The sequence below is a fragment of the Ambystoma mexicanum genome, chromosome 6q (genome assembly GCF_040938575.1).
Source record: "Ambystoma mexicanum isolate Mex_15411 chromosome 6q, UKY_AmexF1_1, whole genome shotgun sequence".
In the NCBI taxonomy this organism is placed as follows: Eukaryota; Metazoa; Chordata; class Amphibia; order Caudata; family Ambystomatidae; genus Ambystoma; species Ambystoma mexicanum.
The window spans coordinates 776,119,516-776,124,963 of NC_090937.1; positions in this window are offsets into that span (position 1 = coordinate 776,119,516).

Consider the following 5,448-nt stretch of genomic DNA (forward strand, 5'->3'; position numbering starts at 1 on the left):
ACTGTTTGTAAGTCTATTAGGTCTATTTCTCCTTTTCCTCCGTTACCAACTTCTCCCCTTAGTGCTGATGTTGTCGCTACTTCTCTGCTTCTATATACATCCCCCCATCTTTCACTCTCCCTACTCCTCTCTTCCCTTCCTCCTTCACTTCTCTCCTCCATCTCCCTACTATTTTCCTCCCTTTTCCTTTTCAATTCCTCCATCACTTCATTGCTCATCTGTTCCAATATCCTTGCATCCTCTTTCTTCCTCTCCCGTTTCACCCTTTCTCTTTCTACTATACTCTCTATTACCTTCCCCTCTTCATATTTCTTAGCTGTCTCTGATAGTAACCTCCTCTTCCATATTGCCATTTCCTTTTCTTTTTCTTCTTCTTCCCTTTTCTTCTCTCTCAGCACTACTCTTAATACCCTGTCTGCTGCTGCTTTTACCCTTTCAGCTTCTCTCCTTTGCTCCTCATTTCGTTCCCTTAATTTTTCCAATTCGTTCTTGCCTTCTTTTCTTTTCCTCGCTCTCTCTCTTTCCTCCCTCTCGAGCTGTTTGATCAATTCATTCTGCTCATCCCTTAGCTTTGCTAATCTTTCCTCCAAAATCTCTTCCTTTTGCCGTAATAGCTCCTCCCCCCTCACTTCACTCTCTGTGGCATTATCCTCGTCTGTTCTCTTCACTACCTCCCTCTCTTCTCCGGTTAGTGAACCTCGTAATTTTAATAATATCTGTGCAGCTACCCACTCATCATTTCCTATCTCTACAGTCTGCTCTTCTCCAATCCTCCCCTCCCCCACTGTCATCTTCTTATGAGCCACATATGGTGGAGGGCTGTATGCCGGGTTCGAGTATCCTTCAGCCGCCCTTAGCTGTCCTTCTATTTCTCCTAATTCTCTCAAGCGGTCCAACAACCCTCCTTCTGTTCTCACTCCCGGTGTTATGGGTATCTCGTTGTCTGGTTCCTTTTTTATGTCATCTAATTTATCAACCTTTTCTCCTCCCTCTCCTCCGTACCCCGTGTTCTTTGTGCTTTCACTCCCCTTTTTCCCATCCTCTCCTTCCTTCTTAATCTCTTCTTCTTCCGGTGTTTCCCCCATAGTGAACATTCCATTCGGTCCTGGTCGGGACCCTTGGAACATCCTCCATAAGTTAAACACCTCCACATGGCTTGCCAACTTCTTCCCCTTGTATGTATTGTGCAGGTAGTTTAGCAGTGAATGTTGGGCATATGGATCGAAGCTACCATTAGGCGGCCATGGTGTTAACATTTTGTTATCCGTCCCCTGGGTCCATTCTATGCTGTACTTAATTAGTTTCTCCCTATGGGGTGGCAGTGTGGTGCATATGTGTTGTAGTGGGGTAGTGAGGGTGTTCCCCCACCCTCCCGACCCTGTCCCGTATGACATAGTAGCGCTCCACTTGTTACCCTTCCCCTATCTGGTAGCAGTTTATCTCACTAGCAGTTTACAATATACAACCTTATATTGTTTACCTGGCCCCGTAAGTTTGGGGACTTTCGACAATTCCTTAATAAAATTACACAAAAAACAATATATATGGGGTTTTACATTTGTATATTCCCTTCTGTCTTTCTTTCTTTATACAACACCCTTACGGCCCCCTGCGGCCGAAGCGCACGCAGCCCCCTGCGGCTGCGTACCCCTTATTACGCTCTTATACAGTCGTCCTGTTTCCACGTTCTCCTCCCCCTTTCACACTTGCCGTGGCCGGCGTTCTCCGTGCGCAGCCACGCCCCTCCCCTCTTCTCCTTTCCCCGATCAACTCGCTTACCGTTTATCTCCGTGTCTACTCCCTTACTATATTTCTCTTCCCCACCACTCTCAAAACCAAGGTGCCTTGTGCTCGTAATATCCTATCAAAGCCCTACTGGTGACGTCACCGATCTCTTCGAGCTATTGGTAAGTTCTTCATATGTTCTTTAAGTTCAAAATACACTTGCAATCTACCCCCGTTAACCCTACAGCTGTCTTCCTGTCACTCCTGGAACAAGGTAATCAAATCAATAATATAATCGGACTGCACACGCTGCGTCGCCTCGCGTGTGATACGCCCCTCGACAGGAGGGATTAACCAGCCAATTATCTTCCGTATTGGGCAACTAGCTAGCTACCGTCTACAGGGAAGCGTCATTTACCTATCGAGTTTCTTGCTCGAACAATAGGGATCCTCATCTACTCATTGATCAATAAATGCCAAATCGTAGGAAACCACACACACACCCACCCTTACACGTGGTCGCGACCTAGGCCAATCAGTGTCTACGAGCGGCCGCACGTGATCTTTTCGTGCTCCGCCCCCCTCTTTCGCGTGACGTAGCCGACTGCTCTCGCACTCGTTTTACTACCATTCATTCCATTGCCAACACTGAGTTGTCAACCCGTCGCCGCTCACCTTTACCACACCTCCCTCTCTCTTATTTACTTCCTCCCCCTCCCTCACAATTTCGCATTGCTTGTTGTGCGTGTCATGCTCACCAAGTTCTCTCGATGCAGGGCCGCTCGACTGCGTGCACCCCTCCAAGCGGCTCGCCACCTCCCCTCGTCTGGACCACGTCTGGACACTCGCCGACCGCGGGCGGGATACTTCTCAACCGGCTCCCGAGGGCCAATATCCGGATTGCGCTGTCCGGTCTTCTCGCAGCTCCGCGATGGTCCTGTAGTCCTCAGAAGGGGGCGACGGCAGAGGGGGCCGCGCCGCCGGGCCTCCTCGCAACGGGAGTGCCTGGAAAAAATAAAAAATAAAAAGGTGGATCTTAAACAGATCTCAGCAGTGCCTCCAACTTGTCGGGGGGAAATTCTGCCGGGGTCGGCCGGGCCGTCCGCAGACCTCCGGGCAGGGAGGCCCCAACTCCTCCCGTATATCCCAAATAAGATAGAGTATGAGACACACGCAAGAAGCAAGGTGACTCTGCTGTTTATTAGACAAAAACGGCAGGGATGGGTCAAGGAGCGTACGCGTCCGTCCTGACACACCCACAATCGTGGGGCTCGCAGGCCCTTTTTACTGTATTATGACGCGTTACTTGCGTCACTTTAGAAAGTTAACAAAAAACCTATCGCCACTCTTAATTGGTTGCTCGAGTGGTAGAGTTAGTATAGCACACGTATAGAGAACAATGTTAGTGGTCGAGGGTTAGTCAGGTGATATATCTGGGTTGTCCCTACAATTAGATACATGAGAATTGTTACATGAAGACTCCTAGGGATTGGTTAATATTACTGGCGTCAGTGATAAGAGCCCCATGTTCTGATTGGTGCGCCCGTGAGCTTCCCAGCCTGGGACCACCGCTGTTCCCAGCTCTTGGTGCACCTGCAATTTGCAACAATGTTTCACTATGGGTACGTGCAGACAATGTGAGGATTTATTCATAGCTGGAGGCTGACCGCTCCCACTGTCGCAAATGTCCATTGTGCCTTTCAAGTGTATCTGCCGGTGTCTCGTAGCGAGGGATCCAGACGCCTCTTTTCTCCTGGGCTTGGCATCTCGTCAGGTTCGGCTTGGTCACGTGAGGTGGGACCGTGTTTGAGGCAGAACTCTGCACAATTAATATTTTTTTTCCACTGTGTGTCTGGTTTTATTAGCAGGTGTGACTTTAACGTTGGTGCGCGGAGTGCGAGGTTGCAACATCGTACCCTTGATGATTTGTTCTTGGAATGTGGGTTTGCAATATTGCGACCTTGGCTGGTTGCTTCGCAGGGCTCATTCTGCAGGATCAGCAACCTGACTCTTGTTTTGTTAATGTCCACGGGAGCTCTTGCTTGAGGCCTACTTAGGCCTGGTGTATAAGTGGGTCCGTCTGGTGCACAGGTGCTTTAGGTTACAGTACCATATAGTTCCATGACCAGTATCGTCTCTTCATTATATTTCTCATGGTGGTAACTGGTTTTAAGAGAAGCGTGAGCAAGCTTTGTAGATAGGTTCATGACACGTCTTGCGTTTCTGCATTCTGAAAGCCTATGTAAAAAATAATAAAGATGCACGTCCGTGAGTATGCCTGTCGCCTACGTCATAGCACTGAGTATATTCTTCGTGTAGATTGGTGCGGGAATGTCCCGTGTGTATATTTGCACAGGTGTGCTTACCGTTGTCTAGGTCGTCATGGCATCTCTAATGACGTGTAGATTTTAGTCTAGTTGGTCCGTGCCGCAGGTGTCGGCATGGCCAGTGCGGGCTGCTGGGCAGGCAGATGGACACATCCGTATGTTCCTGTACCAGGGTATCTGGTCGTCTGGTAAATGGACAAACTCTTCTCGTGGCGGGTGTCTGGGTCGTGACCCTTTAGGCCAAGCACGAGAGGTGAAGGACGGGAGCCTGGTCTTCCATTCTCCCACTTCAGATTTACATGTGTTACAGGAGTATTTGAATGATTATCCCAAGCAGTATGAGCAGGATTTGCTGTTTGGGGAATTTATGGAGGGATTTCACATCCCCTAGGAGGGCCCCCTGACTGTCCAGGTGGCTAGAAACCTACCCTCCACTGCTGACCATCCACTAGTGGTGGGGAAGAAAATATGCAAGGAGCTAGAGTTGGGGATGATTTCTGAGCCCTTTCCCCACCATCCCTTCCCAATTTAATTGTATCACCTCTAGGCATAGTGCCCAAAAAGGAACTGGGAAAGTTCAGGTTAATTCACCACCTGTCATACCCGAGGGGTGAGTCAGTGAATGACTGGCTCAAACCAGAGCACTGCTCGGTGCACTACGCCTCTTTTGATCAGGCCATGATGTGGTGGCTGGTATGGGCAGGAAGGCACTGTGAGCCAAGGTAGACATTGAATCAGCTTTCCGCTTATTGCCAATACACCCAGACAGCTTTCATTTACTGGGATTCCAATGGAAGGGCAGCTTTTATGTCGACAAATGTATGCCCATGGGTTGCTCCGTGTCTTGCCCACTGTTTGAGGCCTTTAGCACCTTTTTGGAATGGGCAGCCGCAGGGAGGAATTAAGGGGGGCTATCATCCACTACCTAGATGATTTTATGTTTTCTGGCAGGGATGGGTTTTAGGAGTGCGCCCTCGCACTGTCTTCCCTTTAAATCTTGATGAATAGGATGGGTCTAGCATTGGTTCCAGAGAAGACCCAGGGCCCCTGCAAGGTTTCAACTTTATTGGGCATAGAAAGTGATACTGTGGAAGGCACTTGCAGGTTGCCAAAGGAAAAGATCAAGGGGTTGGCAGCAGAGATTGTGAACAACTTGGCTAAGGAAAGGACCATCCTAGAAAAAATTCAGCAACTCTTAGGAAAGATGAATTTTGCAGCCAAGATAATCATGGTGGGCACAATGTTTGCACGCAGGTTAGCTAGGGCAACTGCCGGGGTCTCCCAAAAACACCACCACATCCACCTCACTGCAGGCCTAAAAGATGACTTAAGAATGTGGCTCACATTCTTGGGGAGTTTCAACAGTGTTCAGATTTGGAGGACACTCTGGGAGACT